This window comes from Melanotaenia boesemani, chromosome 5 (assembly GCF_017639745.1).
Source record: "Melanotaenia boesemani isolate fMelBoe1 chromosome 5, fMelBoe1.pri, whole genome shotgun sequence".
Lineage (NCBI taxonomy): Eukaryota > Metazoa > Chordata > Actinopteri > Atheriniformes > Melanotaeniidae > Melanotaenia > Melanotaenia boesemani.
Genome location: NC_055686.1, coordinates 4870978 through 4893967, shown reverse-complemented (window position 1 = coordinate 4893967; position 22990 = coordinate 4870978). Strand labels below are relative to the sequence as shown.

At 40.3% G+C, this 22990-nt stretch overlaps 2 protein-coding genes and 1 long non-coding RNA gene across 3 annotated transcripts in view; 1 reads left to right on the top strand and 2 right to left on the bottom strand.

Moving 5' to 3' along the window:
- Positions 1–4288, bottom strand: part of LOC121640578 — a 14279-nt gene extending 9991 nt beyond the window's left edge. Inside the window, exon 1 of the long non-coding RNA XR_006010511.1 lies at positions 3848–4288. This is a non-coding gene — a long non-coding RNA (uncharacterized LOC121640578). The remainder of the gene's footprint in view (positions 1–3847) is intronic.
- The window catches only part of LOC121640415, a 601409-nt gene that overhangs the window by 97834 nt on the left and 480585 nt on the right, over positions 1–22990 (bottom strand). The gene's annotated exons all lie outside the window — the stretch shown is intronic.
- The window catches only part of LOC121640441, a 292781-nt gene that overhangs the window by 187317 nt on the left and 82474 nt on the right, over positions 1–22990 (top strand). The gene's annotated exons all lie outside the window — the stretch shown is intronic.

The following is a 22990-nucleotide window of genomic DNA, read 5'->3' as shown; positions in this document are numbered from 1 at the left end:
AACAGCTGCATTCAGAGCAGGAGATGATCACCTGTTTCATGACCAGGCTGAAAATGAAACGTTCAAAGCTGCTGCAGGATGATCTCATGCTGGCTTACCGTCAGATAATAATGTCTATTAATGAAGAGTGTGGAGGAAAACAAGTGTTGTTTAATGTTACAGCCTCCTAATTAGAAAACAACCTACACTTAATAAAATTAAACCAGAATAAAAGAAAATATTAACCAAAGAATTTATTTTTTTTTTTTTATTTTATTTTTTTTTTTTAGTTTAGCCTTTGTAAACATTTTTAGCTTGTCTTTTCGTCCATTTTTGCCTTTCCCATGACATTCCTCTCCACAGCAGCCTCAATTAATGTACCAGGATATTATGCACATTAGATGATGTCATTTAGCGATTTCTAGCAACTTTTAGGACAGCCAGTAGCATGCTATGTTCATAATTTTTCTCCACACAAGGAACTGCTTTGGAACAATGGTCATATTACTATTAACAACAAAAGCATATATAATGAGAACTGGTTTGAAAATGATATAGTATTTGTGACATCTCTTTTTGATGATAACGAAAATCTTTACAGTTATGAAAACTTCTTGAAAGTTAAAGCCTTTCCAGTCAAGTACAGAGAGTTTGCTTCTATTATTAAAGCTGTCCCCACTGGTATGATTGAATTAATCAAAGGTCACCTAAATTATCAAAACATAAAGATTCAAAAACCCTCGTTAAAAATTGATGGGATTGACATAATGGATAAAAAATGTACAAACAAACATTTAAGGAAGGTATTTCAAAGACGTAATAAGATTTTGCCCAGAGGAAAGTTTTTTTGGGACTCACTGTTGGTTGATATAAATTGGCGCAAGGCGTGGTTATGTCCTACTCAATTCTGTATTTCAAATAAGATTAGAGAGATTCATTTTAAAATTTTACATAATATTTACCCATGCAACACACTTATTTCTAGGTTTGCTGAGGTTGATGAAAAGTGCACTTTTTGTAGTGATGAGCCAGAGACCATTTTACATCTGTTTTGCATTTGCTCAACATCATCTGTTATTTGGAGGGATATGGAAAAATTTATCTACAGTAAGACTAAACAACATATAACAATTAGACCCATAGACATTATCTCAAAATTCAGTCATAGTGACAAAGCAATTAGCTTCATACTAAACCTTATGATTTTAATAGGCAAATTTCATATTCACAAATGTAAATTTTCCAGATCCCTCCCAAACTTTAATGTTTTCATGAATGAGTTTAAAATTTACATTGATACCTTGAAATTGATGTCAAACAAAAAAAGTGAACGCACGCTTTCTTATCTACAGACAGCTTCAATTACCCCCGAGTAACAAGTGCCTAGTATTTATGTTTTTTTTTGTTTTGTTTTGTTTTTTTCTAATTAGTGCAGTCTTATTTTGTCTTTTGTATCCAATGGTATTATTTTAATGTAAAAGGTCTTCATAATTTTATCTTTGTATTTTTTTGTCAACCAGGGCCTATTTCAATGTTCTGATTGTCTGTCATACTTTAAACTTGAATAAAATAAAGGAAAGAAAAAAAAAAAAAAAAAAAGGACAGCCAGTAGCTATTTTTCTCACTGAAGAGTTAGTAACTGTGTCCTGTGTTGTTGCTATGGGAAATTCTTGTTGACTAGAAAGGCTGTCCCATTTCACTAACGTTAAGCAGACTTCGAAGTGTGTAGACTACGGAGGACACTCTGTAGCCTACGTAGTCTCCGTACTTGCAGACCCTGATTTGGGACACACCCAGTTTTCACCCTAAGTAATCCGAGACCCCCACTTATTCGCTAACGAAAGTGAAACACACTGAGCAAAACAATATCTTGTGAAACATGTTAAAGTAACTTCTAACATTTATGTTGTTCCTTACTGTCCAGGAGAAGAACCAGCTTCCAGTCAGATTGTAGTTTCTTCAGCTCTCGCAGTGCTTTCCTCTTTGAAAAAACCAGTCCACTGTTGATCCGCGTTATGTGTCTTTCTCTGTCCGACAACTTCTTCTTTTTCTACTTTTCCAGGTAATGTCGGTTCCTGGTCGTTTCTCTGGTCAATGTTTCGTTCTGCTCTCCCCCATTTTGCTTAAAAAATATGCGCTGTCACTGCTCGCTGGCTGAAACCCTTAATAGGGAAGGAGGACCGGGGACTCCGAGAGAAGGGAGGAGGCGGCGATTCACATGAACGCGCGGCCAGACTGGCTGGTCAACATGGGGCTGGAGATCAACACAGGGACGGTGTGTGATGTCATCTGGGGCGCCGAAAAGGAGGGTAAAGGGGAAGCAGATGCTGCCAGACCCTCCCCTGTCCCCTGAGAAAATGCTCAGCTATCACTGTAATGTTAGGTTACGCGTTCTTTACTTATGGCATTGGTATTGCCTTTTTTCCTTATAATATCCTTAACTTCGTAAGAGAACTCCATCAGGAGCTGTTGTTCAGCGGCCGTGAAGTAGGATCCGCGACTTTTATCCATTTTCCCATCGGTGATTCTGTGAGCGATCACGAGGTCTGCTTCAGTATGCCGTGCACACGCACTTATCCCAACTATCTTCACCTGGCTAACCTAGCCGCACCTTCTCATCCTGGCTCAGCAAACGTGCAACCAATTAAGCCAGGATAGGCCGCGCAAGCTAGGTCAAGCTGGGCTTGCTTAATCATCCTGGATTTCTTTATTCTGGTTTCGTGCAATACCCCTCTGGTGAGAAAAACATGTGGAGCGAGTTGCTGGGAACATTTCTGTAAAAATGTCTGTAAAAGTTAAACTCCTCGTATCTGCGTTGGCTGATTTTCTTCTTCTTCTTCTTCTTGTTTTTTGGCGGGTGGCACCTTCCAATCAGGTGCATTACTGCCACCTACTATGCTGGAGTGTGGGTCTGAGCGGATAAGACAAAAAAAACAAAAAAAAAAACAAAAACTAGATTCCAGTAATTAACCCTGTTTCCTTTAGGAAACATAACAAGTACTGCCATGGCTCACCCCTTAATATAGATGATAGCTGGAGATCTGTGATGCCAGCTTTCTTTAAACCTGCATGGAATTTAAGTCTTTCTACTGAATATTTTGGACACTGACATAACACATGTTGAACTGTCTCTTCTTCACCACAATTTTCACACAAACCCGACTGGTGTTTGCCTATTAACTTTAATGTATTATTTAAGCCAGTGTGTCCAAGTCTGAGTCTAGTGATGACCTGTTCTTTCCTCGCGCTGCCCCCTGCTGGTCTCATTTTGCCCACCTTCCCCTGGATCGAATGTAAGTGTCTGCCAGTCCTTTCTTCATCCCATTTCTTTTGCCATTCCTGCAAGATGTGTCTCTTGATTATAGATTTAGTTTCTGTTTTACTGAGTGCTATCACCGTGATATCATCTAGTTCTAATGCCTCCTTTGCTAATTTGTCTGCCCTTTCATTCCCATTGACACCCTGATGTGCTGGAACCCACATTAAAGCGACGGATATATTATTGCTTTTAAATCTAAAAAGTGCAGCAAGTATCTCATTTAACATATCTTGTCTTGTTTGTGAGAAAGAAGATTGAATTGGTGCCAGGACTGAGTGAGAGTCAGAGCAGATGATGGCCTTAGTAGCCCTGGTGTCCTCTATCCACTGTAAAGCTGTTATCACTGCCATCATTTCCACTGTAAAAACTGCTAAGTGATCTGGAGTTCGTCTTTTGATATCTATTGCTAGTGTAGGAACCGTCACTGAAAACCCTGTTTTTCCTGTTTTGGGATCTTTTGAACCATCTGTATAAATAACAACAAAATCCTGATACAACATTTCAAGTCTATCTTTTATTAATATTCGAGCATTCGCTATGTCTTTGTACTTATTCCTGTTTTCCAAGAAGTATAAGTCAATGGAGACTGCAGGAAAAAGCCATGGTGGAGTAACTGATAATGGAACTGTAGGAACAAAACGGAGGTTAGTTAATCCCATTTCATCAGCAATGTGTGCACTGCTCCATATTAAACACTTTGTTCTGTCTCTTTCACTCTCCCAACAAGGAAGGATTACCTTAGTTGTTGGATGTCTGTCCAGAGTGTGACCTTGAAGATACGCCCAGTAATTCATCAGCAGTTGCCGTCTTCTTAATTTCAAAGGTAATTCTCCCATTTCCACCTGTATTGCTGCAACTGGGGATGTTTTAAATGCTCCACAACATAATCTTAAAGCCTTGGATTGGACTGTCTCCAGTTTTTGTAAGTGTGTTTTAGCAGCAGAACCATAAACAAAGCATCCATAATCTAATACAGATCGAATCAATGCTATATATATCTTTCGTAATGCTCCCCTACTGGCCCCCCATTCACACCCCGTAAGGCACCTCATGATATTCAAAGTTCCTTTACATTTAGTACCTATTCTTGTTATATGTTCCTTCCAGGTCAAAGTGCTATCCAGCCACATTCCGAGGAATTTAAATGATCTGACCTGCTCCAGTTTTTCTCCATACAATTTTAAATCTGTTACAACATTTCTCTTTCTACTAAATAGTACAACTTTTGTTTTTTCTACTGAAAACCGAAAGCCCCAAGAATACGACCATTTTTCTACAACCTCTATTGCAATTTGCATCCTCTGCTTAATATATTTAATATTCCTTCCCCGTTTCCACAGGGCCCCATCATCTACAAACAGAGAGCGCCCTATATCATTTTGCACAAGATCAAAAACATCATTAATCATAATTGTAAATAATACCGGGCTGATCACACTTCCCTGTGGGGTGCCATTATCTACCTTATACTGTCTGGATAAATAAGATCCAATTCTTACCTGAATGACTCTATCAAACAAAAAATCTTTAATCCAGTTGAATGTCCTACCCGTTACCCCCATCTGATCCAACTTTATCATTAAGCCCTCCTTCCATACCATATCATAAGCTTTTTCAATGTCAAAAAATACTGCCATTACTGTTTCTTTAGTTATTTGGGCCCTCTTGATTTCTGTTTCCAGCCACACAACTGGATCCCTGGCCCCCCTACCTTTCCTAAATCCACTTTGAAAAGGAGTCAAGCAGCCTCTACTTTCCAAATAATAATTTAACCTATCTGTGATCATTCTCTCCATTATCTTACCTATGTGTGAAGTTAATGCAATTGGTCTGTAGTTCATGGGATTTGTGGGGTCCCTACCCGGTTTTCTGATTGGGATAATGACAGCCTCCTTCCAGCTTCTGGGCAAAACTCCCTCTTCCCACACTTTATTATAAAACCCTAGAAGTTTCTGTGCTGCTATTTTCCCTAACTTCTTTAACATGATGTAACAAATGTCATCTTTTCCTGGAGCAGATGTTCCAGCCTTCTCAAGAGCGCTCCTCATCTCCTCTAGAGTAAATGGAGCATCCATTGCGCTCTGAGTATCAACTCTACGCTCCAGGACCCCTGGGTGAGCAGCACTAGTTCCCTCCCTTCCTCGTTTTCCTTCTTCTGTCAAATTATTGGAACTATGGATTTTAGTGAGTACCATTGCTATTATTTCTGCTTTTTCTGCATCAGACGCCGCATTCTGTTCATTATGTTTTAATACTGGGTATTGCCATTCCCTTCTAATCCCTCTCATTCTCCTAATCATTCCCCAGACATCCTCCACGGGTGTTGATCTCCCAATTTTATTAGAAAAGGACTGCCAGCTGTGTTTTTTTGCTTTCCGGATGGTTTTGCGAAGAACTGCTTGAGCTTGTTTATATTGAATTAAATGTTGGAAATTGTGCGTTTTCCTGAGTTGCTTAAAGGCTTTATTTCTCTCCTTTAAAGCTACACCACACTCTGCTGTCCACCATGGGACTCCTTTCTTCTTCATTTTCCCTTTACTCCTAGGAATAACTTGATATGCTGTTGATAACAAAATATGTCAAAATCTTTCATCCACTACCTCAATATCTACATTTAAGTTTAAATCATTCATGTCTTTTTTACACATAACACTGAATTTCTCCCATTGTGCCCTACTAAAAACCCACCTCCCTGGTCTGTCTCCCTGATACTGAACATTTTTAATCAAACAGTTACAAAAGATTGGAAAGTGATCACTCCCTAACACAGACTGTTCCCATAATTCCCATTCACATAGTCCAGCTAGGTTTCTAGACACCAGAGTGAGATCTAGTGCTGATGTTTTTCCTGTGCGCATCTCTATCCTTGTGCCCCTTCCATCATTTAAACATACCAGCCCCTTTTCTTCCAACAATTCCTCTATCACTTCACCATTTAAATCTGTTCTCCCACCTCCCCATAAGGTGCTATATGCATTAAAAACTCCACAAAGGATTACCCTGTTACTGTCAAGTCCTTCTATTCCACACATTCTATCAAGAATCAACTTCTTACAAGGATTATAAAAATTAATAACAGTTATCGCTCTCTCAGTTGTCCATAATTCAACACCAATGTATTCTAATTCATTACCTTTACCTATCTCCCTAAATGGCAAACCTTCACGAATAAAAGTAGCACATCCTCCACCCACCCCCTCTGTCCTATCAAGTCTGATGCTAACATAGCCAGCTATTACAAAATCCAGTCTGGGTCTCAGCCATGTTTCCTGCAAACAGATTACGTCAGGTTTCCTTGTTAAATCATTAATAAACTTTTTCAATTCATGTCCGTTAGCCAACACACTTCTAGCATTCCATTGTAGCAAAAGGACCATATTAATACACCTACCCTATCCCTAGATGCTCCTGGCTGTCCTGCATACTCAGATCATTCCTCACTTCCTCCCAAGTTAATTCCTTGATGTCAAGGTGGTGAATTGCAGCCTTAACAATGATTTGTATTCTTTCCGTTTTAGATTTTACCTCCATAGTTCCATTTACGACTCCTGCAATGAAAGTGACCAGCTTCTTTAAGTCAATCAGAACATGTCCGTCCATTTCTTTGCCCTGTCCCATACAGTGTTGTCCTTGGATGCCTCCCCTACCTCCCTGTTCCTCTTGTGTTTTCACACTCCTGACAGCTTCTGCATATGTGATTTTATTTTGCACTCTAACTCGCTGTATTTCCACCTCCCTTTTCATTACCTCACATCCTCCATAAGCCACACTATGACACCCCCCACAGTTACAACATTTTGGTTGTACACCCTGTCCACACTTGCCATAGTCATGATCGCCTCCACATCTTGCACATCTCCTCTTACCCTTACATACCAGGGCAACATGCCCAAATCTTTGGCAGTTAAAGCACCGTATTGGCTTCGGTACATATTCTCTCACTCAATAGTTTAAGAATCCAAGAGTCGCGTTGTTTGGAAGTACTTCATCTTCAAACTCGATCACCACACCTTCGCTATCTGTCCTTTCACCGTTTCTTGTTACCTGAATTCTACGAGCATCTCTTACTCTCCCCCCTCTTAGGTTTTGTTTAATCTCTTCCACTGTCACTCCAACCGGGACTCCCCATATCACTCCTTTGATCCATTTCCTCCCCGTCTCAACGCGACTCACGCTCATCACCTTCCACTTACCTATTTCCCTCAACTTACCTGCCCTCTCCCGCTGCTCCTCATTCTTACAAACAATCAATAAATTACCATCTCTCAGCACCTTGGCCATAACAATGTCCCCTACCTGATTTTTCAACACTGTTGAAAGTTTTACTGGACTCATGGCAGATAAACCATTTTCTTCTCCGAAGCGCAGTATAATCTTCCATTTTTCTGCCTGATCCTGAGGTCTCTCATCTCCAACATGCCTAACTTTCTTACTCCTATTTTCAAAGGATTCACTCCTTCTTTTTACCCTCTGACTGCCACTATCTCGACTTATCTCCATGAGATCCTCACTTCCAGAAAAGTCAGTGTCTTCCCACTCAGGCCCATTCACAGCATAGCTGCGCCCATCCGCCATCGCTGTCATTGATTCTCCTGATTTCCTCATTCTACCAGGAATACCTCTCCTCCTATCGCCAAGTGATCCACATTCTTTTTCGCCACATTCAGCCACCGAGTTTTGTTGCTGATTTCGCAATAGTGATTTGACCATCGATTCCCAACAAAACGCTGCTCCCACCTCTGTCTCCTGTTAAGTGTTGGCGTTCGCTTTCGGCTGATTTTCTTTGGGTGAGTTTGTAAATGTGTGGAGAGCATCTGTCCACACTTGTAGGAGTGACATGTTGAGACGAAGCCAGTTAAAGACTCCACCCGCCAGCTTACCTGGTTCTGATTACAGTAGGAAACTGCAATGAAATGAATTAAAACGTTATATCTAACCGTTTCCTGAATTCTTCCACAACCCCTCCTTTCCACCACGTTACAGCTGCGAGTCAAAGCATCAAACTCACGGTTCAGATAGGGTCAGCAGTGTAAAAGTGTCGGTATTTTTCTAAATGAAAACACACACATGCTGATTTACGCTGCTGAACCATGTAAACAGTGCGCCATCAACCTGTCAAGGTGTCTCAGTGTTTTTCTCCCCACCGTGGACTATTAGATGTTTATACCTCTCCTGTGATTTTATCCCGATAACAACCAGGTTTGGATTACATGATCCAATCCGATTTAGGAGTCTTACTTTCCCCTTTGAATAACCCATTGTCAAGATTTGATCCAATAACCAAAATCTGATCAGATTACGTTTGAACAACCGACCACTTGAGTTTGTAGTTAAATCGTTTGAGGAAGGAGAACTGAATGTGACTGACTTTGAGTCAGTAAACAGTGCCACCAAACTAAAGTAGCTGAGACAATTTATTTAAAAAAACAAGACAGTTTTTGTTCTATTTCTCTGGGACAGTATTTGGTAAATTCAGTAGAATTGAATGTTTTCCTTAAATGTGATTTTGAGATCTCCAAATTGCCAATGAAGTTATTAGTTTCATAGACAGGTTCTCATGTACTAGAAAGTATGTATTATAGATAGATAGATAGATAGATAGATAGATAGATAGATAGATAGATAGATAGATAGATAGATAGATAGATAGATAGATAGATAGATAGATTTGGTCTGTTTTACTTTTATTAGATGGGGAACTTCTAACTTAATTTGCTTTGTTCTGAAAACAAGTTTAATTAAAGCCGCAAGCGGCATCCATCGGGTCCGAGCTGCCTGGACCCCGCCACCCGATGTCTCCTTGACAACAGATGGTGTAATGCGTTAAGGACCCAACGTGTGTGAATACTGTCTAGTTTGGTGCAGTTCCCATTCATTCCTATGGAGATATGAGCAAACCGTGTTTCATGGCGAGATGGTCATTTTCCGTCGGTTGCCACGGTAACACGGTTTCTCCTATTAGAAAGATTTGAGGAGCGTTTGGTCCCCAACTTGTCAGGAAGCTTCCCACCAAGTTTGGAACCAGTCGCACGAATCCCCTCAGACTAGTTCGTTCAAATGGCAGTGAAATCCAAGATGGCGGCCACCCCGTTGCCATGGCAACAGGTGTTCGATTGACTTCTTTGCTGGACTTGGGGTGTTACAGGTATGAATACTGTGAACTTTGGTGCAGATCCCATGTATTTCCATGGAGATATGAGCAAACCGTGTTTCATGGCGAGAAGGTCATTTTCCGTCGGTTGCCACGGTAACACGCTTTCTGCTATTAGAAAGATTTGAGGAGCGTTTGGTCCCCAACTTGTCAGGACGCTTCCCACCAAGTTTGGAGTCAGTCGCACAAATCCCCTCAGACTAGTTCGTTCAAATACGATGTGTGTAAAGTGCCAAAAATGGCAAAAAAATGGCCGCACATGCCAAGATGGCGGGCACACCGTTTCCATGGCAACAGGTGTTTCATTGACTTTTTTGCTCGACTTGGGTTGTTAGACGTGTGTGCCGAGTTTCGTGTTCCTACGTCGAAGTAGACTTTTGGGACCCCATTCATTTGGTGATTTTTGGGGTGTCTAGGTGGCGCTGTTGAGCCAATTTTGTATTGAAGTGTATGCGGACCTTAGAATATCGCGATTTTCACCGGGCTTGATGTGTGTGCCAAGTTTCACAACTTTTCATGGGTGTTTAGGGGGTCATATTTGGGGTCGAAGCGCTTAGGAGAATAAACATTTCAGGAACAATAGGGCCTTGCCATACTTCGTATGGCTCGGACCCTAATAAAGTAATGACAGAAATTCCTTTGGCATTGATTCAGTTGTCTAAAGGAGTTTTAATGAATAGTTACAGAACCATCTTTAATAATAATAGAAGGTTGTCAGTTTGTAATCAAGAACTGTAACAACTCATTTTAAGGACACACCTAAAAAACAATACTGTCTGTCTCAAATGAAAAGAAAACATTTTTTTATCCCAAACTTTTGAACCAAATATCCTTCTTTAGCAGAACCTCACTGACAGAACAACAACCCTCAAACAATAACTTGAGAAACAAGCACGCTGTACATTTGAAGTTTACATGGTGAAATCCAGCACAATGAAGAAGCTAACGCTAGACACAACAAGTGCGCGCTCCCGCGTCAGGGGATACAACTTCTGTCGGGGATACCTGCCTTGACACCTGTGATCCAATCCTTTTTTTCTTTGAACAACCGGGGTAAAAGTAAGAAGGATTACGGGATCCGCTGTACCGAAAAATGGGATTCCCAAATCTGGATAGCTTTTATCTGAATTAAATTTTTTGAACAACCAGCCCCAACATACAATAAATGTTCATTGTTACTGCAGTGACGAGAAACACAGCTCATGGCTATAGAATAAACACACTGCTGGATGCTGTTTGTTTAAATTGCTCTCTGATACAAGCTTAGGTACATGTTGGATCTATCCATTAAATGTTTTTTTTTCTCAACTGTAACAGCTTCAGTATCTTTGGTGTCAAAACACACCACAGAAGAAGAGAGGAAGCATGCAGCACATGATGACCCAAGTAAGAGTTACCTCCTCCAAACATTCCTCCTACGGACGGTAGCCGACTCTGGGTTCTGTTTGAACTCAGCCAGTGGTGAAATGATGCTGATGATAGTGGTGGTTTAATGAAGCCCCGTGAACGTGTTGAGTCTTTCTGGCCAATTGCATCACCAAATGTCTCATCACTCGAAGCCCCAGTTAACAGCTTACTTGGTAGTTCTGACATCTGCTGGTCATTTGATGCCCAGCAGTTCACCTGTCAAACTAAATGTAATCCACACACCAGTTAGTATTAATTGTATTGTAAATTAATCTATAAATATATATGTTGTTGTCTTCTATATATACAGACAGCCATGTGCATGCATATATGTATGTATATATATATATATATATATATATATGTATGTATGTGTATGTATATGTACAGTAAGGAAAATAAGTATTTGAACACCCTGCTATTTTGCAGGTACTCCCACTTAGAAATCATAGAGGGGTCTGAAATGTTCATCGTAGGTGCATGTCCACTGTGAGAGACATAATCTAAAAAAAAATGTATAATTTTTTAACAATTTATTTGTATTTCATACATTGTGATTTCAAATACTTATTTTCCTCACTGTTTTTATATATATATATATATATATATATATATATATAAATGTGGCCGGGTCAAGTAATAATACTACTCTTTTTTTTTATGAACTGGTTATAAATATCCTTTTTGCATCAGAGTGTTGTTCTATGAGTGACCAGCGAGTGGCACTGTCATATTTTGTAGTAAAAATGCGCATTAAGTCCCATGTGTGACATCATCACTGTGCGACAACCCGATGGTCCTGATCCAAGACTGATAATAACGGTGCGTACCAGTGGAAAATACTGTTTAAATTGTTATAGGACACTAAAATAATCTGTGATGTTAGTAGACAATGCTTTAATTAGCCTAACAATCTAAGATTCATGTTCGATAAATTTTGTAGAGACGAAGATTGATGTAGATTCACCAGAGTTTGTGGGAAACGTGACATTGCCAACCACCCACCGCCATTATAGGGGAATACGGAGCTACGTGACGGCGTGAGTGCTTAACAAAAATGATATTTCATCTGCCCTTATGTCAGACGGAGTTTGTTTTATCTACCAATGTGCATGTTGGTTTGTTCAGAGGGGAGATAGCACTGTCCAGGGTTCTTTGTGTGTGTCCACGCCAGTTTGGATAAGCTGTCCACCATTTTAATGTGAGTTCAAGTTCACTAATATAGTAAACAAAATGTATTGTATTTTTAAAGCAATATATTATTGTACAAATGTAATTTGAATACATATTCAGTGGTTCTTATTCTGTGTTCTGTTGTAGGATAAGTCCACTGCTGTTGTCTTGTTGTAGGTTGTCTTGTTGTAGGTTGTCTTGTTGTTGGTTGTCTTGTTGTAGGTTGTCTTGTCGTAGGTTGTCTTGTAGATCGAGTCATACTGTAAACCACAATTGTAGTTCTGAAAGAAGCCTTGAATAAGTTGGAGACTCGTCCTGATCTAGTTGTGGTTGAACTTTACAGACACTAAAGCCATTTTTTTTTGTATCCTGACAAAAGAGAGAAGATTGAAGATATACTTTTTGTTTTTAATATACTATTTGAATGTTTCAAAAACACCTGTTAACATATAATTTTGAAAATGCCAAATTTAACCAAAATTAATGCTGCTCTCCTATAGGGGACAGTCGGGAAATAAAGACCCACATTATTTTTGGAGCTGCTTGTGTCTGGCCCTTTATTCTACACCCGGCCACACACACCCCAGCCCCTTTTTGGTGTCAGAAGTGGGATTTCCAGGTTAATTTGGTCCATTTTAGAGCGGACATATAAAAAAAAAAAAAAAAAAAAGATTTATCAGGACAATAGTTATTAGGTAACAAGACAACAGTAGTGGTGAAGAGGATTCCCTTCCAGCTTGTTGAGAGGTCGCTGCCACGGTGTCTGGTGCTACACATCAATTCAAACGACTTCGAGGGACTGTCTAGTTTTGAAAGAGACATTTCAGGATGTCGGATGGGGAAGAGGGCCTGGGCATGTCTATGCCTGGTCCCAGCCAGCCAGGAGGTGATTCGGCTGCACCTCTGTTGGAGAGTGGTAACCAAATATTAGAGTTACAGTCAAAACTCAATGAACTAAGTAGAAAACATGATGCTGTGATGTCAAGTATTGCTTCTTTGGGTGATGTACAACCAAGGTCCATTGTGTATGTACCAAGAGAGAAACAGATTGTACCTTTTAATGGTGACCAAGGTAAAGATGCTCACTCTGTTGATGAGTTTATTGACGAGGTTGAGCGGGCTATGAGTCTAAGGGGTCTAAGGGAAGGTGACCAAGTAGACTTTATTCTGTCACATTTAAGGGGATCTGCATTGGATGAAGTTAAGCTACGTACTCGTGGACAGAGAGTGAAACCCAGTGATCTGTTTTCATACTTACGTGAAGCGTTTAGAGAGAAACGCACTACACCACAGTTGTTACATGCGTTCTATGCACGCAAGCAGTTAGATGGAGAAGACTTGAGAGACTACTCACACGCACTCTCTCAACTGCTTAACTCCGCTCTGTTAAATTCTCCTGATGTTGTTACTGACCCACAGCTCGCGATACGGGACCAATTTATTGAAGGTGTGCGCGATTCCGCCCTCCGCCGCGAGCTCCGAAGGCTCATCAGAGAGAAACCTCAGTCCAGCCTGTTTGATGTTCGGGAAGAAGCCATCATGTGGAGCCTTGAGGACTGCCCCAGAAGTTCTAATGTGGCACGGAGCAGAAACCTTGTAGTGGATAGTCTTGATGAACACACAGTAAGTGTTAAGTCCCCCAGTAACTCAGAAAGTGACTTGGCCATGACACTCCAGGAAGTTGTGAAAATAATAGCTCAACAAGGTAAGGCCATTGGAGAGTTGACCAATGCTGTACGCGAGCTCACCACCCAAAAAGCCAAGCCTAATGGAGCCAACCTGACCAACAAACCCAAAGTGACCCCAAGATACACTGAAGATGGCCAGCCTATATGCCTAAGATGTGAAGGAGTAGGGCATATGGCTAGACAATGCACTGCACGCAGAGCCCAAACCCAAACTAGTGCCACACCCGCCACTGCTGTGCAGGGAAACGAGGACCCTCGGTTGCCATGAGCCGGGCAATGCGAGGCAAGTCTGAAGGCTCACCACAAACTTTGACCAAAGAGCGCTTCTTGAAAAATGCAGTAGGCAAATGTCCTGTTGTAGACATTCAAATAGGCGGCGTTCCCCTGAAGTGTCTTGTAGACTCAGGAAGCAATGTAAGCACTTTAACCGAAAGTTTTTTCAGAGACCACCTCCATGGGGAGGATGAAGACATGCACTGTACATCTAAATGGCTAAAAATCACTGCTGCAAACAAGCTACCATTGCCCTACCTAGGCTATGTTGAGCTGGATATCCAAGTTATGGGAATTATCATTCCTGAATGCGGGTTTTTGATAATCAGAGATGACCATAAATCAGACACAAATGAACTTGATTCATCCCCACCTGGGATAATTGGAATGAACATTGCTAAACGATGTAGGGAGTTGATTCTTACAGAGTTTGATGCAGCTCTTGGAGGAGAACTGGACTCGGATTGGAGAGAGGCCTTTCAGCTCGTACAGGAGGCCGAACTTGTGGAAAAGACAGCCATGGCTCGTATAGCACAAAAAGACAAGTGTCACCTGCCTGCACTATCAGTTTCCACAGTGTATGTAAGGGGTCCCAAGAGAGAGACTAATGACACCTCCACTCTGGTGTTAGAACCAGGCAGCACCCCTCTGCCTGGTGGAGTAATTGTTGTGCCTACAGTAATATCAGCCAGTAGTCATGTTTTTCCAGTTCAAGTCATTAACTTTTCAAAAGATGATGTTTGGCTCCCAGCTAAAGCCAGGCTAGGCGTTTTGACCCCCTGTCAGTGTATTGAAGGTGACCCCTATGAAGTTAAGTTCCAGCGCATATCTGCTACACATGAGGAAGTCACTGTTAGTCAGAGGGCTAGTGGGAGGCCTGACAAAGACCTGGAGGCCCTTTTTGATCGGCTACACCTAGGTGGCACACCTGAGCAGCAAACAGAGTTAAGGGCGCTGTTACTAAAGTATGCTGATGTGTTTGCAGTGCATGATGAGGACCTAGGCTACACTAATCAAGTCAAACATGAAATCCCTGTACTGGATGAGACCCCAGTTTCCCAGCCCTACAGACGGATCCCACCAAATCAGTACAAAGAAGTGAGAGATCACATTTCAGAACTGTTAAGGAAAGGTGTTATCCAAGAGAGTTCAAGCTCGTATGCTTCACCAATTGTTTTAGTCCGGAAGCCTGATGGTAGTCTAAGGCTATGTGTAGACTACAGAAAACTGAACTTAAAGACCAGGCGTGACGCATTTCCGCTGCCACGTATTGATGAAAGTCTGGATGCTCTGAGCGGTGCAGAGTTCTTCCCAAGCATTGACCTTGCAAGCGGCTACCACCAAGTTGCAGTCCATGACAAAGATAGGCACAAAACAGCCTTCACAACTCCTTTTGGCCTATTTGAATACCTACGGATGCCTTTTGGATTATGCAACGCGCCTGCAACCTTCCAACGGTTAATGCAAGCGACAATGAGTGACCTTGTGTTCCAGATTGTTCTAGTCTACCTTGACGATCTGCTTGTGTTTTCCAAAACCTTTGAAGAACACCTTGAGAGACTTGAAATCGTTCTAAAGAGATTAAAAGAGACAGGCCTAAAGGTGAAAGTTGAGAAGTGTCGCTTTCTCCAGTCAGAAGTCAAGTTTTTGGGGCACAAAGTTTCAGCTCAGGGTGTGGGCACTGACCCAGATAAGATAAGTGCTGTTAAGATGTGGCCCACTCCAAGCTCTGTAAAAGAGCTTAGATCCTTTCTGGGGTTCTGTAGTTATTACAGGAGGTTTATTGAGGGGTTTTCGCAGGTCGCAGGACCTCTTCATGACATTGTAAATGCCTGTGTTAAACAAAGTAGCCCAGCTAAGGCCAATCAGTTGTTCCAGTCAGCCTGGACACCAGCCTGTTCAGAGGCTTTTGAACTGCTCAAAGACAAGTTGACCACAGCACCCATGCTGGGTTATGCAGATTTTAAGCTTCCTTTTATACTGGAGACCGATGCTAGCAACCTTGGGTTAGGTGCAGTGCTGTATCAGGTCCAGAGAGGGAAGAAAAAGGTCATGGCTTATTCAGATATCTTAAACATAGGAAATAGTAATAATAAATAAGCAAAATATGAGTAAACAAAAAAATAAGTAAACAGAAAAATAGGTAAATAAAAAATACATAAAAAACACCACATAAATGTCTGAAAAGGAGTGGGGAGAAGCCTAAGCTTATTTAACTCACCCCCATTACATTAACTTAACAGAAGTATAGTTTCCTATGCTATAGATCACATCTCATATAATACTTTTACTACTTGTACAATTGACATCACAATACTAACTCAAAATCACATTCCACAGGATGCAAACAATATACATTATCATTTCATTTTTAACTAGTCAGTCTTCCATTTCAACATAGGATTGTATCATTTTTTTCTTAAACATTTTTTTAAACTGAATTAATGTTGGACAGTCTTTTAGTTCTGGGTCCAACTTACTCCAAACATGAACCCCAACAACAGAAATACAAGCTGCTTTACATTTGTTCTCACATGAGGTTTTATGAACATTTCACCCCCTCTAAAATTATAAACAGAGTCTCTTTTTTTAAACAATCCCTGAATTTGAGCTGGTAATTTATTATTCTTAATGTTTTACATAAATTGTGACGTTTTAAAGTCGACCATGTCCTTCAGTTTTAAAGGCAGAATCTGTAGGATTTTCAATATAAATTCATGTAAAAAATAACAAATACCATAGTTAGAAAGTTTACAAACATGTCATTTGCCATCATTTCATATGTGATATTTTATTAAATTACAAAGTTATTGGTCCTTTTTCAACTTTTTACGGTCCGTAAAAGTTGTAGTACCTTTTTTCCACCAGTAGAGTGAGTATAAGACAATTTATCGCAGAGCAGCTCGAATCTACAGCTCAGAAGCGATTCCTAGTTGAGAGAGGGGGAGGAGAGGTTGAGCTTCGCACTGTGGTAGCGTTTCAACTGAATTACCTCACCAATCATCACGTGAATTTGTGAGAGCAGAGCTTCCAGAGAAGTTTAGACAAATCGACCTTGGCTTGTCTATTTGATATAAAGCATGGATGAAACCACTTCAAAGCGACCAATATCACCGCCAGAGTTAGCTTCTGGTAAGAAGAAAAAAGTACGCTACGAGTCACAGAAGCTATATGACAAGAAGCGTGGGAAAACTAGAATAAATATCGGCGTCGCCTTCACGCGCTGGAGACAGCTTCGTAACAACAAAGGACTGAAGTCTGATGCAGAGTTGGCAACGTTGCTTCTTGACCGGTAAGTATGAACTTTCACACAGTTAGCAGTTAGCTGTAACCAAGAGGTCGTAATTTAAATGGTGCGATGCTAAGTTTTATGGTTAATGGGTCCTCCTCGGTTGTATAGCCTGCTGTTACATTGTTCTGTGAGTACAAACGTTATATTGTCCCTCAACTTGTAGACAAACGGTGATATGACCATTAGCCGCCGTGTTAGGCGTTGTCATGACTACAAAGCTAGTTCTCCTACAACGAAGAAAGACGATGACATGTAACAATGTGCGACCATGGACCAACAATTTATTGTGTGCGCCTGTCTGTATATTCATTTTTTTATTATTCCCTCCTTACCCAAGCTCAGAGTATAAAAACACATTGATAAAAAGCCAAGAGAAGCGGGGAGGGGGAGGGGGTCTAAGAGCCCGCACGTTAGACATCTCATATGGCGAAGAACGACACAGACCAGAAGCAAGGAAACAAACTGATTGTAAAACGTGGTATATGTTGGACTTTATCCATTTATTTTCTTCATTAATGTAATATTTTTTCAATATGTCAGAAAAAAATTAAGCAGAAAATCTGGATAAGATGTTTGTACTGCTGCTGTCCCCGGTCTGTGTCACGTGACCTGCACTGGCCGGGAACAGGTCTCTGGCAGAAGTTCAGCGGTGGCTAACCGGTTTGATAAAAGCATGAATACATCCAACACTACGCAGGTCTGGAATATATGTAATAAAACCCACAAATAATAAACCTGGATTTATTTTAAGCTGTAATACAACTCAGAAATTATTACAATGACGGCAGATTCCGCTAGTGCACTTTGGCGTGATGGACATGGTGTTCTCTACTAACACTGGAACTGCTCCTTGATGGCCCGCTACTGTTTCAATATTCCTGGGAGAGTGTAAAAAACGTTTTGGCTGGTTGAAGTGTTTTCCGACGCGCTCTCTATCAGCTGACGGAGGTGTGGTCATCTGTGTGTGCGCGTATCGTGCGTGTGGCATCAGGGTGGAACTTAGAGCGACAGAGCGCATCTATCACATGCCGTCAATGTTTTGATCATAACACAGTGTCTGTGTTTTATGATTAAAAGACTTTTTGTTTCACTGTATGAACACACATCCTTTTCCTTCTCTGGATACATCCTGAGTAAAGTTTGGTTTGGTCTGTGTATCTCACTTCCCTAAATGCTTAGTGCGAAACGTCACACGTGAGGTCAGCAGGTATGTCTTAGCTACATTCATACTGCATGTCTTGACACACACATCTACTTATGGCAGAAATGAGATTTGCTTGCTTGGTTGTTCACATTTTCAGTTATTTCAAAACGGAATTGACATTGAGACATCTGCTAACTTGCACTATTATCTGCAGTATGTCAATTTTTTTCTATCTACGATAATCAATTTTAGTCATTTCTGTTTCTTTTTTTTTTTTTCCTTTTTTTATAAGATTTGAAAAAGATCCTCAAACATCAACGCCAATGAAGAGAGGTGTTTGGCACACAGACACCATATCAAGCATTGGATCAAGTGATACAGATGAGTAAGTGTAACACAAGATGTATATCATCTTCATATATTTTGAATTTACCAGGATGTTTTCACCCCTGTCTATCTGTTTGTGAAATTAATTTCTCCATTAATACTGGGCATATACTGATGAATCATTGCATGTAGGGAGACGTTGACCTAAAATGGAAGAGATTAGAGTTTGCAGCTAATGTGTTAGGGGTCACCAGGCTGCAAACATGTTATCACACCACACCCTTGCTAAGTGCTATATATATATATATATATACACATATATATATATATATATGTGTGTGTGTGTATATATAAATATATGTGTGTGTGTATATATAAATATATATATATATATATATTTGTTTTATTTATTTTTTTGGTTGTCTAACTTCTCCTACATTTCTAGCTGACGGGAGGAGAAGGATATCCATAAGTACTTGCGTTTTAGGTAGGTTTCTGTGTTTTAAAATTTAATATCTCAGTACTTTGTATGTATGTGTGTGTATCTCTTTTTTAATATTTTTTTTTTAACTTCAATAGATCTACAGCTGACTTGGAGAGCTTTCACAACCATGTCCTCATGTATGCAAGCAAGCGTTTTGCTTTCACTCCTCCAGTCTATGAAGCCCGTGTTATTCTGGCTGCCCTGGACTACAACTTCCATCTTGGTCGGCCAACAAGACAGAGAGCAGACGGCTCCAACATGTAAGCAGCACAATTACTGACATTGTCTGTGATGGAAACATCAACCAAAATTCTTTCATAAAGAAAGAAATATTTTAGTAATAGTAATCAGCATATTTTCTGTGTAACAGGTACACACGGATTTTCAGAAAAAATGCATAAACGCTATAGCGTTTATGCATTGAAGACACCAAAAACATATGGCTACATTCAAGCGCTGCAGACTGAGGTGGTGAAGTGTAGATTGGAAACAGATAAAGGCATGCCAAGAACACGGACACTGAGGCCAGATGATCCACGCAAGCTCGGTCGACTTCCGCCTGTACCTCCCCCATCCGTTGAAGAACTTGTACAAACACAAGTGAAAAGGGGTCTCGGTAATAACATTTTACTTTTACCTACAATGTCTGAATTATACAGCTTAGACCAGCCATGGGCATGTGCTACATGAAATTATATATATCTTTTTGCTTTGTTATACACATGGCAAAGTAAATGACAACATTTGTGCCATAAGAGGTATTAATTTACCCAACAATAGGAGACACCAGTGGAAAACATTAGCAAATGCACCAATGTTGAAATTAAACATTACTTATGCACCAAATGCTGATTCCTTACTTTTCACAAATTGAAACTAAAATGTTGTGGTATTTAAAAATGAAAGCCAGCATCTTAATTTGCATGAGTGTTAAGTTGCCACTTGCTTGTTATTGTCATTTATTTTCCATAAGTAAAAACTGTAGAAATCTATTTAATGTGAATTGGCCAAAATGTTGTCAGTAGTTTGAAGCAAAAACCCCAAAACATCTTACAATTGTCAACGCATAATTTTTAATAGCAAAACCAAAGAAATTGAAGAGAGAAACTGATGTAATTTCTTTCAGATGATATATGTCAGGTCACATTCAACCAAAAACTTGTTCAGAACTTGCAGATCTCCAAAAAGTCATATAGATAAAGCAGTGCAGGTAACTTTCCAGGTGGCAAAGAGAAACTCCCCGTCCTGGATGTGGCCACAAGCTATTCAAGCGGCACTACACGGGCTTGTCACAAAGGCACTCTCATTGATATCCTTATCTTTGAACTCCTACGATCCCCCACAATTACCTCGGCAACACCTCAGCAGCCACATAGCCAATCACGGTAGACCTCCCCCACCCCCAGTCCTCTATCCTTCTTCACTCTCACTCCTGTTATGCACCTAAGTTTTCTCAAGCTGATGAGAAGAGAGTACTCTGGACCATTTTAGGGACACTTTCATGTCCATTTACTCTAATGTGTGCTGTGCGTCCCTTTGGAATAAATCACTGCCGTGTCAAACACGGCTGTCTTAATTACTTCTGGGTCAATCACGGATGGAAACTTGTAAATAAATATTCTTGATAAACACCCTTGGCCTGTTAATCTGACTAGACAACTTGTGGCAATTGTCACTACCATACCAACAAAAATAAAAGTACAATAATCCCCCACCAAATCTTTTCAACACTAAATTGTGAATTTACAGTTAACTTTTTGGAACTAAAGACTCAAATGTAATATGTGAGGCACAGTGCGTCTGATAAACTGCTTTGCTAAACTTTGTTAAACTGTTTTGTTCATCAGGTCCAGAATTCAACACCAATCCTCCCTCTGTATAAGGATGTTGTCAGACCTACGATGACGACCAACACAGAGCAGAAAGCCGTCTGCAGATGCAGAATCTACATCATAGCAGATACTGACGACATCCTGCTCCATTCCTCCTCTCTGATGAACAAGACTGGGAGTCCCACACTTGATTCAGGACCTCATCAGCCAACCCAGAGGAAGTATTCCAGCCTTTTCCCTCCGAGGACCATGCTTTCACATGTGGAGATGATTCTCATCCCAGCAACTTCACACTAGACTGATCTGCTCCAGTGACAGCAGAAGGTCATGGCCAAGGTCTCCAAAAAGCAGACATCTGATGCTTAGGTCACAAAATCTGCCCCCTCAACCCCATTACTGCATCTAATAATTATTCCATAACTGTAATGAACAAAGAAAATGTGAATGTGAAAATGTGTATTCAGTCAGTGGTGTTTGCCACAGATAAAACATCGTCAAGAAGGATTGAATATCTGTTGTGCAATCAAACTTTCACATCCTTTGGTCTATGGGGTGTTTGTTGTGTATATACTGTGTATTGCTGCTGTTACATCAGTTATATTTATCTATTTTTTGCAGTTAAATTGTAATAAACATTTGTCTTGTTCCATTGCAGTCACATCTCACTGTACAATTAATTATATTATTACGTGACTGAATTAACGAGGTAAAACATGTAAATTTGAGTATATTTTAATCAAAAAGGTATGAATAAAAACAAACTATCCCAAATTAAGTTATATAACTGTACATAAATGAAAAACAAAATACAAAGTTATAAGTGAACAGAAATTATACAATAATTATGTACAATCTATAAAATTTCACAGATTTGTTATTAATTTGCAGTTTACCTAAAAACACAATCATATGCCAGGAACAAAACCAGTGTACTGTCTGTGTGGATCAGGAAACTTTTCTCTAATAGCCCACACACAACAACTGGGGATGACACGCCGATTTCCTGCTCCCAGGGAGCCGTGCTTCCATTATATGAAATGCCTATAGGCGGCATACCGGTACTGCCTGTTATCACCTGGCTCTGTTGCATGGCCAAGTGCTGTCACATCTTCTCGATAATGCCTATGTATCCTAAGATATCCTTCATCAAGGCAATATTGGGTAAAATGTGGTAGCTTGCTGATGCAATTAGCTGGTGTCTGACCACAGCAGATCCTCTCCCTGTCGGTTGGCATCTCCCTGCATAACCCACAAGTACACCAGGGTATTCCTGGGACTCCAGCTGCCTCTGAGACGCTTGAATTGCTCTGTTGCAATAGAAGATCAAAAATCAGGCCTGGTTGCCTTACGACGAGCTGTGATGCAAGCCTTCTTAGGTACTCAGCAGTCATGTCATCAAGAAGTCTCTGCAAGGTATAAAAAAAGATTAGTTATAAAAGTGGAGCCTAATTTTATTTATTAATGGAAAACAAAGTGTAAAGCCAAGTAAAAGATTTGATTTATTAGTGAAGGCCTGTGTCTCCCTATTCTGTATAGAGTTTTAAATATTACTATAGTATCTGATGAAATGGTTTGACTGTCAAAGCAAAAAGTTCAAATACTAAGAATAAGTGCTGTAAGTACATCCATAAATTACACATAAAAACGCATTTACGTTGCAACAAGAAATAATACATGAAATATATGTAGCATTATTAGTTATTGCAATATTTGTGAAAATAAGGACTTTTTTTAAGTATATTTTTTATCAGTGATAGCCTGACAAACCATTGAACATGAAGCTGCATCCTGCATTTTACCTGTGTGGCAGCCAAACGGTCACGGCGATACTGTTCAACTCTATCCGAGTGCTCAGCGCTGGAAGCTACAGCTCGTGTTCCTCGGCCTCGGCCTCTGCCTCGTACCCTGAACCCTCTTGCTC